This window comes from Sabethes cyaneus, chromosome 3 (assembly GCF_943734655.1).
Source record: "Sabethes cyaneus chromosome 3, idSabCyanKW18_F2, whole genome shotgun sequence".
NCBI lineage: Eukaryota > Metazoa > Arthropoda > Insecta > Diptera > Culicidae > Sabethes > Sabethes cyaneus.
In genome coordinates, this window is record NC_071355.1 from 108,480,702 (window position 1) to 108,495,002 (window position 14,301).

Sequence of the window (14,301 nt, forward strand, 5' to 3'; positions counted from 1 at the left end):
CAAATGACGTATCATTTTAGTTGGTATGCGGAGAGGGTTAGTACGAATCTAGAAACAGTCAGAGTATGAAAATACGCAGAAGCGGCCATCTTGGGAGCCAATTGAGCAGCGAGAATTGTCAAAAGGGAGCCAATCAGGGATGCCATAAATACAGATATTTATGCATGCATAAATTTGAGACCCTACCGTTTTCTCCGGAGTATTTTATTTTTTCGATCTAATCTTTTAACATAAATAGTTAATGGAGTACTTTAATATTCAGGAACATTAGTAGAGCCAGAAATCACAGCAACTGAAATAATTGATGGGTCCTAAATTTATGCATGCACAAATATCTGTATTTGTGGCAGCTCTGGAGCCAATCGAACACACTTATAGCGAATTCATAAATTAACCTGGCTCAGGTCGATTAGCACTCAGTTTTAATCGAAGTGCTGTCAAAGCGTTCATAAATTAACCGAGATTGCATTTCGGTTAAACTGACAGCATTCAGTTTGAAGCGCAGGTTAAGACTGTCTAGCATTACGGTTTACGGGTCGATCTGTCAAACTGCCCGTATCGTTCATAAATTTCGGGTTCGAGTTAGCACGAACCCAGGTTAATTTATGAATTCGCTATTACTGTTTTCATAAATGTTTGTTTAACAAGTATTGTGCCTGGCAGCTAAATCTGGACTATTTTCCCTAATACTAATGTATATGACGGAACGAAATAGCAACATTGTGATTGTTGCCCTTTCTCTTTCTTACTACAATGATTTCAGTTTGTTGCAGTGCAAACTAACGGGGTTAGTTTTTAATTTGAACAACTGGTAACCCTAAATATGCTGGAACTTGTGTGAACTGGCTGCCCTGCTCTTTGTTATTGTTTTGGTGGTTTGATTCAGTTGGCAGTTGCAAGCAGCGAATATTCATTCTCTGAACGGATTTCTACCATAATCGTTGGGAAAACGCAATGTGAAACAGATTAAACACGCTAGATCAACACAAACAAATCGTGTTTATGTGCATTGTCTGCATAAGCAAATGATGTCATATTGAGTATGACGTTTGAAACATTTTTAATTTGCACGTCGTGCAAACCAACGGGGTTCAAATTAAAAACGGTCAAACGAACGGGGGTCCACGGTATTACGACATTTACCCCTATTTAGACTACCCCGATTTACACGATTATCCACAGTCGAATCTCGCACACGATTTCGCTCAAGAAAAATGAAGTGAAAAAGAAGGGAAGGAAGAAAAAAGAAGTCCGACTTGTAAGTTGATTAAACCAAACGCCGCTCTAGTGTCAGATTAACAGTGCAAAATGCGGTATGTTTCATTAAATGATTATCACAGTAGTCTAAATAGTCATAAGAAGGGTAATAAACCAAATAGTAATAATCGACATGCGACATTCGGTTTTATTCTTGTTCTGTGTGTCGCAACTACGTCGCACGTGGTGCGCTGTGAAGACTATACAATCAAAAGTAAAAGCAAAAATATCACTGCACGGATCGAAATCAATGTGCAATATAATAGGCCGTATGAATAAAAGAGTTAGAGCAAATGCTCCCATACAATTTAAACGGGAAAAGCAAAGTAAACTGTTTTATTCATATGGCCTAATAGCATCGTAATGTTATTAAAAATCAAGGTAAGTCACTTTACGGAGTGCTGGCTGTTTTTCTACTGTTTTCAAATTGTTACGTTATTACCGTTATTACTGCCGGTTTCGTTTTTGTGGTGTAGGGTGATTTATGTATTTTGGACAAGCGTTACGCCTACTCTATTTTGGACATTTTCCATTTGATTTTGCCGTAAAAGTCCAAAATAGAGTACGCGTAACGCCTGTCCAAAATATATAAATCACCCTATTGGTCGTTTCGTTCTTACAAGTATTTGACGAAAAAATGTTTGAGTTTGAGATAAATTTAAAACTTGATTTTTTTGTTTAACGTAAAAACACTTAACACAGAAAACCAAGACACAACACTTATATCGACTTATAGTTCAATAGCTCAACTAGCAAAACGATTTGACTCGACTAGTTTTGATTGGAATGAAATATTAACGTAGGACTACGTCCTTAAGGAAGGTTATCCTCCCTGGAAATTGGCTTGAAAAATCGGGGGGCAAAAAAATAATTTGTAGGATTTGTCCGATCCGTTATCATCCGAAGCTTAAAAAAACTCGAGACACCTGTTCGGCAATTTTTAATTAAAGTTCAAGGTTCTTCGACAGAGGACTGTTAGAACCCCTGATATTTGGAGAACAACTTCCACCGCAGTAGTGACCTTCATCCGAAGTGCATCACCGGCCTGGACAAATGCTATTAGTCAATGACAATCGCTTCTGATAATGTTGCGTTTGCATCTTTAATATACAATGATAAACACGTTATTATGAGAACCAGTAGGAATGACCTGATATTCATATGACTAAGAGGTTGATCAAGAATCAAGCGGTTTCAAACGTGAATAGTTTCAGAGATATTTTAGTTAAAAAATGTCGGTAGCACAGTACATGCAAAAAAGTCTGGCGAAAGTTGGGAGACTACGGTGGGCCGGCCACGTCGCAAGGATGCCGGACGACTGTGTAGTGAAATCCGTTCTCTTCAAGAACCCCACCGGCACCAGGAATAGAGGGGCTCAACGACCAGGTTGAAGCCGACTTGCGTGTGTCGAGACGCGCAACGAATTGGCGACGAGTAGCCCAGGACCGAGTACAATGGAGAGGAATTCTTGATACGGCAAGAGCCACCCCGGCTCTCGGCTGAATAAAGTAAAAGTAAGGTATGATTACCCAGGATAAACTTTTATTTCTGCAACAAGCAATGTCTACTCTAATGACTGCTTTGTTGCAAACAAGTTCCATGTCCGAAGCTATCCGAATTGGAACAAATTATACATATGAAATTGTAATGAAGTTAAAGTTCAACAATGACTTTAAATAATTCCATTAAATTTCTAAATTGGAACGCTCGCTCATTAAAAGCGAGCGAAGACGAGTTTTACAATTTTTTAACGGTTAATAAAGTGCACATTGCAGTTATTACCGAAACTTTTTAAAGCTTGATATCAAACTAAAATATGACCCCAACTACATAGTTCATAGGTTTGATAGAATTCATAGTTCTGGCGGTGGAGTTGCTATTGTTATCCACCGTCAATTAAATATCGCACTCTTCATCATCTTTTGTTTCAAGTTATTGAAGCTTTGGGGATTGAAGTTCAAACGGAACTTGGAATATTATTCGTTGCGGCTGCATATCTCCCTTACCAGTGTACAAACGAACAAAAAAATTCGGAAGGGCGACTTACAAAAGTTTACAAGGAATCCTTTTTTTTCCTTTTTTTCGGGTTATCCAACTGGTCGCTTAATAGCGTATAAAACTCTGCGCTGGGCCCTTTTGTGTTGTCAACAAAGTGTCAGGGAGACCTCAAACATCAGTTCTACCTGACGAGACAGGCACTGGCGCCCACTAAAACACAGGTAGAGCCCCAAGCATAGCCGTCACGCCTATACCCGCAGGCGGAGGCGTTTCGGCCCTGCGCGGACTCCACGAACTGACTCTAAGATCTCTCTGCCAAAGGCCGGAATGTCATATTTTAAATATAATGATGATAATGACGATGATGATGATAATGATGATGATGAGAAGAAAAATAATAGATCGAATTTGTAAATGTGTTTTGGACTTTTTGTACCACTCGAGTTGCAATATGTGGTATAGTGAAGAAGTGGAGAAATCGTCAGCTCCGCCTGACACCGGTCTTCAACCGCGCGCCCGCTTTCAGTTTTCCAACACAAACAACCACAAATGAACCAATAGGTAAGACAAATTTCGGAGCATTAGTGGTTATCAACTTATCAGGGCAAATTTAATCTTTCATCCCCTTAGTATTCACAGTGCATTCCCACGATACAAAGTAAATTGAGCGCAGCACAAGCTGGACGTTCGCGGTAGTCGACGAAGCTTCAAAATATAGAAACTCGCCCGCCTTCCAACCCTCGAGACCAAAGTGCTGTAAAGCTCTGGGCTTAAACGTCTCTTTAAGACTCGACCCCTTCCCATCAACAGAGCCCGCGGACGGCCATCAGAGCTCAGGACAGCCACGGGGCCAGTGCAAAAATCCTACTCCATCTAGCAGCACCGCCGAAACTCGAACACGCGACACGAATTGACCTAATTTTCCCATCTGCTACCTAAGAAGTGCTATTACCCGTAATCATTACAGAGTGGTCCTTCGGCATCCAATCGGATCTGGTATCCCGCTTACATCCCCTTACTAACCCTAAGCCCCCGACCAACTCAATCAATCCGACATTTTTCGGAGATATTTGTGACAGTTGTGATAAATAATTATGAATCCCAGAAAACTTCATCTATTGTCAGAGATCCCCATACTGGCCTTATTCTTAAACGGAATAAAAGCACTTTCTGAACAACGCAACAATCACATTTGGTAAATTTTTACCCCGAGTCCCACTTGAAATCACAAAAGTATTTTGATATATACCCACATTCAGAAGTAAACGTGACCGCTGTTCATTTACTGATTAGTTAAAAAGCCCTACACCACGACAAGGTTCAGTTTTATCGTAGGGACTTACAAAAGTTTACAAGGAATCGCTCAAAATGTCTAATTATCGGTGACTTGAATGCTAAACACCGATCTTGGAATAATGTTCAATGTAATTCCAACGGAAAAATTATTTTTAATGATTGCGCATCGGGATATTATACGATTTTATGACGCCGTCGTGCTAGTTTTAAGCAAACGGCACGACCGACCATGTTATCCAATGTGATTGTTCTCAGCTGCCACCGTCCAGTAGCGCGCTTCTAGATGGCATGGATTACTTGTGTCTCAGCCAAAGGAATCTCGTGCACAACGCACTCAATCGTATTCTCGATTTGGTTTTTTGTTTGCCTAACTGTGCGGCCAACGCAATGGGCTTTTCAGTACCACTGCTACCCACTCGTTGATTCGCATCACCCCCCGCTCGAAATCTCCTTGCCCGTGCATGTAGCGTGTGATGAGCCGATTGAAATACAAACTGGCCGACCACTGAACTATCGTAAGATTGACTTTGCGGCTCTGTCGGACTATTTGATTACCGTTGACTGGAATGTAGTTTTTACATCCGACGACGTAGATGCAATGGCTGAAAGTTTCTGTTCTATATTAAATGATTGGCTAGTTTTGAACGTTCCACGAATGCGACCCCATTTTCACCGTGTGCGCAACGCTTGTCAGCGAAAGCTACGTCGTCAGCACACGACAAACAATAAGGAAAAGTTCAAACGAGCTAGTAATGCATATGGAATTCTGAATGCCTCTCTATACAAATCACATGTATTACGGGTGCAAACAAATTTGAAATCCACGTGATTTTTGGCGCTTCGTTAACTCTAAGAGGAAAAGTACTGTAATTCCAAGAAATATTCACATGAATGGAGTGACCGCAGAATCTGCCATTGATTCGTGTCAATTATTTGCAAATCATTTTGCATCTGTTTTTGCGCCAGATACCGCTTCAAGTTTTGAAATTTCTGAAGCCATCCGTGATGTTCCTATTGATTTAGTAAATGTTGGAGTATTTACCGTAAATCCCGAAATGGTCTCATTGGCTGCAAAACGATTGAAACGTTCATTCGCCCCAGGTCCTGATGGTCTGCCCGCAATTTTAAATGTCGTGTGCCATTATTAGCGCAACCTTTGTGTGACATATTCAACCGTTCGTTTTACCAAGCAAAATTTCCTCGTATCTGGAAGTAATCTTTTATGACTCCTGTTTTCAAACGAGGTGACCGCCATGACGTCATAAATTATCGTGGTATTACGAGCCTTTCAGCCGTTTCTAAATTGTTCGAAATTATAGTATGTAAGCAGCTCCTCAATACTACAAAAAATTATATCTCCAAGAACCAACACGGTTTCATGCCCGGACGATCAGGTACTATAAATCTGATGAATTTTACGACGAAAATAATACATGGCATGGAAGAGAAAGCATAAGTCAACGTAATTTATACGGATTTGAAGGCGGCTTTTGACAAAATTGACCATAATGTACTGCTACAGAAGTTATCCCGTCTTGGTATCTCCGCACTACTGACAGCCTGGTTGGAATCATATCTAGCGGACCGTGAACTTCGAGTGAAGATTGATGGCTATGAGTCACGACCTTTCTCAAATAAATCAGGAGTCCCACAAGGCAGCAATGTCGGGCCGCTACTGTTTGTTTTATTTTTAACGATGTTGCTCTGGCCCTGGATGGAAGTTTCGAGCTAGTTTATGCAGATGATTTGAAGCTGTACGTAACAGTACGCACACTGGAAGATTGTTGACGTCTACAAAGCTCGGTAGTAACATTTGCGGAGTGGTGCCGAAGAAATAAACTGATTGTTAGTGTGGAAAAATTCCAGGGGATCACGTTCCACCGTATCGTTCAGCCAATTCTATTTGATTACCACATTGATGGTGTCACGCTTACGAGAGTTACTAAAGTTTCTGACTTGGGAATTCATCTTGATACAAAAATGACATTCGATTTACACTGTTCAAAAATCATATCAAAAGCAACGCGACAGTTGGGTTTTGTTACCAGGGTAGCGAAGGATTTTTCGGATCCGTATTGTTGGAAGTCGTTGTGCTGTGCACTTGTTCGTCCAATTTTGGAAAATGCGTCGATTGTATGGAATCCTCATCAAGTTACGTGGTGCCTTAGGATTAAACGCGTCCAGAAACGGTTTGTTCGTTTGGCATTGAGAAGCTTGCCTTGGCGTGATCTCAATAATCTGCCACCGTGTTCTGATAGATGCCTGCTATTGGGGCTGGACACTCTGGAACGAAGACGGAAAATTCAGCAAGCACTGGTTATAGCAAAGTTACTGAATGGGGAAATCGATGCCCCCGAACTACTTTCAATGTTAAATTTTCGTGTCCCAGGCAGATCTCTCCGAAATACGACGTTGCTGCAGCCAATATTTCATCGAACTGTGTTTGGGTATAATGAACCGATATGAGCATGTATTCGCACATTTACGGCCGTTGAAGAGTATTATGAATTTGACGAACCAACTAAACGTTTTTTGTGTAGAATTAGGTCGTTATTATTTTAGTTAATTTTTAAATTCATTAAGACATCATTGTCAGATGGAAATACTGTAAATAAACAAATAAACAAATGGGCCTACATATTTTTCTTCAGCAAGAAATCCATCTACAATTTATTTGGTTCTAACTGACCAAAGTCATGCGTGCAGCGTGTTAATTACTCATGCTAATTTTGATTCGGATCATCTTCCCATCACTTTTTCTTTATTGCATGAGACAATTTTAAACCCAATTAAATCTGTGTTTAATTATCACAAGGCCAATTGGGAAAGATACAAATCTCATATTGAGAATCATTTAAATCATGAAGCAAGTTTGCAAAGTAAAACTAATATTGATTCAGCTTTGGAAGCTTTGAAAAGTGCTATTATTGAAGCCAGAGACTATTCTGTTCCGAAGGTCCAAATGAAATCAGATACTCCAATTGTTGATGACAACCTTCAATTACTTATTAGGCTGATGTAATGTACGTAGGCGACAATATCAACGAACTCGAGACCCCGCTTTGAAAATTATTTGCAAAAAGAGATTAAACAGAAATTTACTGCTTTGTGGAATGAAAGGTTTGCGAATAAGATTGAGCAGTTGAAACCTTATTCAAAACCTTTCTGGAAATTGTCAAAAATTCTAAAGAAACCTTCAAAGCCTATTCCAGCAATAAAAGATGAAGATCATATTCTTTTAACAAATGAACAAAAAGCTCAACGACTTGCTCAGCAATTTGAAAATGTTCATAGGATAAATGATTTTGAAATGGACCTAGTCGAATTCTGATCTTGAATGGACCTATTTTTAAATAAGAATTTTAGGATATAATTATCAAGTCTTTGTACTGTATTTAGCTTTTATGTTTATCTTTAATCATTTCTGAACGTAAATATACTAAAATTAAATTAAAATTATAGCCAAAACTACTTTATTGCCGCGTATTTAAAAGTAGCTGTTTTTCAGCGTTTTGGCAGTCACCATAGAGTATTTTCAAACTGTTACTACCCGGAACCCTTCTGGTTTGAAATAAAACAATAAAATGATGCTAAAATATGTGTAATTTCAATTTAGGTATTTAAAAGTTCAGTAAAACCAGTAAAATCTTCAAATTCCTTAAAAATGTTAACCCCCTTTTTTGATCTTGAATGGACCTAGTATTGATTTTAGAATGGACCTAGTTTTGCGCTCCGAGACATCACTGGCGGTAGCTATCAATGCCTAGGCCTACCACTAACGAACTCGTCGTTGTATATTCATTGAAACTGCTTGTTGTCACTATAGTATCTCCGCTTATAATTAATCTATAAGCACGGGATATTGAAAGTAGGCTTGATTTATAGCACAGAACAGAAGTGGAAGTTAAAATCCAAACACGTACTTGCTACTTTCTGCAGATACTAGCGAACCTGGCGGTGGCGAGTCACTTTTTTCCACGAAAACACCCGAACGCTTACGAATGCACACGAAAGCATATGAAAGCTGCAATGCGATTGGTAGCGAGCGTTCTGCTTATATTGCTGTTATTCGCTTCTGTGCGAAAACCTTCCCAAAAGAAAAATAAAAGCAAAAAAGATTCTGTTACCAGTTTTGATCGGCGAATCGTTCGGACTTCCACTTCTGTTCTGTGTTTATAGCCTAAATAAAAACTTAATCATATTGATAAAACTAACTATCACTCATCCTTTTTCGTAGTTGCTTCATAGTGTTTGTACATTGTAGCCTCTAGTTTTGAAACTAAAAAGTTTTCCTAATTAGTTAGCTAACATATGTCAGTTTATGCTTAAAACAATATAAACTTAATTTATTCTCAATATTGTACAAAAATTTTAACCATCATTGATTAAAAGATAAGATGGATCAAAAGATAAGAGGGATACTAACTGCCTTCTGTTAAGGGGGCATAGTACCTTTTCAATTTTTTAAAACCTAAATTTTTTTATTGATTATTTCGAAAGATTAACATTTTGACCATATGTGTTTGAAGTCGTTTGCATGAATTCCAAATATTGACAAAGTTACAGCTATTTGTACCGCGCATGTCTGGAGCGATTAAACAACGAGTAAAAACTTCAACGTCGTTTTTCTCGAAACCAGGTTTTGAAAGTCGGTTCCATAAATATCTCTTGAACGGCTCAAGCAACTCTTACGATTCTTTTTTTGTTTGAAAGCCAACAAAATTATCTAGTGTTTGACCCATCCTTTTCTTGATATTGTAATTTTTGTAGTTTTTAGAAATGTTTAAAGTCAATTTTTTCGCTTAAAAACCATACTTTTATGTATCAATGTCCGCCATTTTGTTATGTGTTCGGATTCTAAAAAAGGATGGATCAAACACGAGATAATTAAATGTTCTTTCATGTCGTTTTGGAATTTTTCAATTCGGATAAGCCCCCAGCGCCAATCCATGGTACCGCAATTCATGGTTTTTTTGAACGACTATCTTCAAGGAGCCGTAGGGGCAAGGGGGAGGGGTTTCCTTATGAAAACAAAATTGCAAATATTAGTATAAAATGCAATGTTTCGAATGCAAAAAACCCGATTCAATTTGCCTTTCGCGTTATCGAGAAAAAATATTTGAAATTAGGCAAAAAATATGGTGTAAAAGGTACTATGTCCCTTAAAAAAGAGCTATTTTTGCGTCTTTGGCATTTAGCACAAAACCTGTTACACTTAAATTTTTCAATTGGATTTTACGTATTTGTTTTAGCACGAAGCAAAAGTGTAATCTATATAATCTATATAAGTAGAGTAAAATTTTCCCAATTTGTTCGCTTTATGTAAAAAAAATCCCAAATTATGCTAAACGGGACAATTCTTGTATATGCACAGAAGAATGAAACAAGTTATTTGAGAATACAATTCTGAAGACTTATATATAGCTTTATTGTATAGGAAACTCTAATATTGGAACTTCGAATTGAGTTACGAAGCTAATATTCCAAACTCTATTTAAAGTGGTTATCCCTGCTTCTACGGGCAACATCGTAAAAATGGTTGAAATCAAATTTTTGTTTCATGGACAAATAACGTCCTGTATTTTCCATATAAATACAGCAAAAAGTTTTGCTGTAAGTTTAAGTTTTGACAAAACTCAGATGAGAAATAGTTTCTCAATCAAGCATATACCAAAGCTTCAAAACACCTTTAGCGCGGTGACCGAAAACCCTAAGGCCAATAAAATTCAACCGGATCCTGTAGTCACAAAATCAGACTCGTCTGAGTAAAAAGAAGCAGCCACTTCTGATGGTTAAGAACGTCAACTTCCTCACCCTCGTGAAACTTTGTGATGCCCAACCGTCCTACAAAACTACCCGGTTTGGCAATAAAATCATCTGTGCGTCAATGGAGGATTTAGAAATTAGGTAAAGGCCTGGATAATGATATGGTGCAAAAAAATATAAAATTTGGATCAATATCTGGACCATTTTCGAACTAGATGTGCCTAAAAAAATAATATTGTATTTGATAATTTTCTAAATAGTTTAGTTAAAATAACTATGAGGCTCAGAATAAAGTAAAATTAGGCCATTACAAACATTTTATAAACTTTTTGTCCTTCCGGTGTTGGGCCACTGAACAAAGTAAATTTTTTAATCGAGCAAAAAACATGGTTTTCAAGCATTTTTATTTAAAGTTTAAGCGTGGAAACCAAATCTGTTCTTGCTTTTAATATATACGTTATTATTTTCCATGCAAAAATGTACGAAAAGAAGACAAAAACGAGAGAATTCTTTTGGGCGATTTTCGGAAACTCCGAATTCGAATTTCCATTTCTGTTTCGTGCTAGAAGTGTTAGGTACACTCATTTTTCGAGTTTTTCAGGCTGTAGAGCACTACATAGCCTACAAATTTTTTTTAGCCCCCCGATTTTTCATGCCAATTTCCAAAGGGGGGGGGGGAGGTTGGCAAAAACTTAAAAAATATTTTGCAAAGACCTTATATTCCGCCGATAAGTAAGCAGGTTGACTTCACATCACCTTATGATCGATTGACAGATAGATTAAAAATCAGTTTAGTAAAATATTCAAAATCATGCAACCCGACTAACGTTGTACTACGTCATCCGTGGTCGCATCTTATACACAACCCCTCTGATTTTTTTCTTGGGGGATGTAAAGTTTTCTTTAAGCACCTCTCCCCTCTGACTTGTGACAAAATTAATACCTCCTTGTCCACCGAAATTGAGTGACCCTGAGATCTAAAATATTCAACTGTACCAGATAGAAAATAGGAAGGTTCACCTATTTTCTATCTGGTACAGTTCTTCATCGACTATCATTTAAAATTAAAATCTAGTATCTAACCTTACCTTTAAACCTAGTAGAATTACCAAGTCTAATTTTTTCAAGCACCATTTACAGTATGATTTCGAATTTGACGACAAATGCGTGTCACCTATGTTGCCAAAATCGAAACCGTGGCAAAATTTAGACCATTTTTTAACTAAAAAAAATTGCATATAAATGTGTCAAAAATTGAATAATTACCACTAATTAACGAATTTTTCACGATTGCAACGGTTTTATATTCAAAATGTTCGACAGAGGCTGTCGCAAACCTTTAGATACTTTGCAGTAAGACGTAGTCCTACGTCAGTAAAAGTCTGACCTTTCGAAATATGTAGTCACTAAATAAAAACTCGAACCCCACTGTACTTGATAAACTACGGTTAATACAAGTTATATTACATATTTTTAATGAATGGTTTAAATTTTTGAAACTGATAGGCGACATAATTTTTTTATGACGTAGAAATCGTTTCAACCATATCTGAACAACAGGTAATAATAAATTCCCAATATACAAATGTCACACACAGATACATACATAACGCATATCAAGTCACTGAAACATTGTTCAATTGTTGGGCTGACATAATAACAAGACCCTCGGCGACTGATTTCAAATTTTTCAACCGACTTTCATACCTTTCTAACAGAGTATAAGAAAGGTAAAAGCTGTTCAACCTTGTGTCCTATTAATAAATAACAGTAGTATAGTTGTACTATTAAAAAAAATTCTTTGTTATTATTTTGATCATTTACATGGAAGAAACTATGACAATCCAAATTTAGGTCCATTTCAAAATCAAAAATAGGTCCAATTCAAGATCATGTTGGGTCCATTCAAGATCAAAAAAAGGCTTTGGCAAAAAACGATATATTTAATCAAAGTTTCATCAATTATACATTTTTAAAGTACTGATAATGTAGAAAAAAGGTGGTACTTTCCAACAAATAGTAACATCACCACATATTATTTATAAATGACGAGTAAATTGAGCAGGAGTGCGAGTGGTGGTGTTAAAAAGCGCTAAATAGGTCCATTCAAGATCAATTACCCTAATTTTAATTTGAATGTGGTGAGTTCAGTTGAAAACGATGTTTCCCAAAAATATGATCAAGTTTCTACTCATAACGTCTGCCCAGCAAACCAGATATTGTATATTCATGTCGAGATTTAATCTTATATAAATGGATATCACATCGGACTCGTATAAATATACACATGTTGTAAGCATATTGTGTAAATTTCATCGTATGTAATGCACACGATGATTGATATACGAATTAATAGTCAAAATCGTAAATAAGTCGAAAGATAATCGGGTTATGCTTAGCGAAATCGCATATGACGATTTATTAGATTTAGTTACCAACAATGGCTATCATGAAGATGTAATCGTATTTAATTACAGTTTTCATCGGATTATGTTTTGCAAAATGTCTTATGTGATATCGTTTTAGATTTTATACAAGCAGTGATAATCATAAGATGCATTAGGTGCATTAAAATATGATTTGCATCAAAACACGTTCAAATTTGTTGTTATTTCTTTACAACAAAATAGAGAGATTTCAAGGATACGTTTTTAATGCAGATTTGTCAATCAAAAAAATTAACGGTTTCTTTGCTTTTATTCTAAATTTAAATATCTATTTGTTTCTTTTGCTTAGATTGAACTTATTTTTATTGTGGCTGAATATTCAAAAAACTATTATCTGGTTTGAAAAACTTTTACAATTACCTTTTTAACTATTTTAAAAATGTTAATAATTCAAATAAGCCCGCCTAAATATTAGGCAGCAAGCATATAATGATATGCTATATAGCATATAATGATTAAGTCATACTGACAAGACAATAAAAGATCTTTTTGAAAAAGCAGTCTTTGAGGAGTTTGATTGTTTTTTGGCGTATTAAAACCACGTAATGTAACGTTTTAAAACGTAGGGGGGCTCTGTAGCCGCAAGGTTACCGAGTCTGCTTTGACAAGCGAATGGTCATGGGTTCGAATCTTAGTAGAATCAGGCCATTCGATGTCAAAGTGACTTTAGCATGGGTTTATTCTCAGGCCCCTCATCGCCCTTCCTTCATGCTGAGTTCTATATTATCCCGATATGGCCTATTGACAGTGCAAAAATGAGACCCTTGTAGTAAAAATGCACTGGTTTGCTACGCCAGGGATGACTATAATTGGGGACTGTGCGCTGTCATGTGGAACGAGGTGGATAAAGTAGAGTAAAGCATTGAAAGAAGGGTACCCAATTACACACAAGCACGCATAAAAAAAAAAAAAAAAAAGAAATTCAATAAGCATATCGCTCACTCAATAGCGACTATAGCTAAAATAAATGCAGTGCGGGTTATACAACAAACACCCGGGCGATATCACAATACATCTAACTTACTGGTCGCAGTGATGAGTCCATACAGGAAAAAAAAAAAAAAAAAAAAACGTTTTAAAAATTAAAAATGTTAAAAATAGAAACTCATAATTTTTTAGATATTTCTCTGATAGGTAAGTGAACGAACGGAAATCTTAAAATTTACCAAGGAGAGTATTTCTCAGAACTGGGCAAGTCTAGATTATGATCCATTCCGCTAATCTAAATGCCTTAATATCAGTGCATCTTATGGCTTTTCAGAAGAAATGCAAATGTTAAGTGGAATTGGAAAAAGACATACAGCATTAAACTGGTACAGTAAAAAATAATGTTTGATACTTAAGCAATGTAGCAATTTTGAGCTGTCCTATAGCATCTAAATGTTCAGCATTCTATTTTAAATAACTTTTAATTTCTTTTTAAGAGCTTCTAAAATAACAGACAACATTTTTGTGCTTGAGCTTTAATAATATTAACTCCATGTTATCAAATATGAATATGCTTATAACGTATTCTAATGTATATTTAGAACAATCT

The 14,301-nt window shown here is 36.8% G+C and overlaps 1 protein-coding gene across 5 annotated transcripts in view; it reads right to left on the reverse strand.

The window, feature by feature from the left end:
* Positions 1–14,301, reverse strand: part of LOC128743640 (uncharacterized) — a 296,700-nt gene that overhangs the window by 354 nt on the left and 282,045 nt on the right. The gene's annotated exons all lie outside the window — the stretch shown is intronic.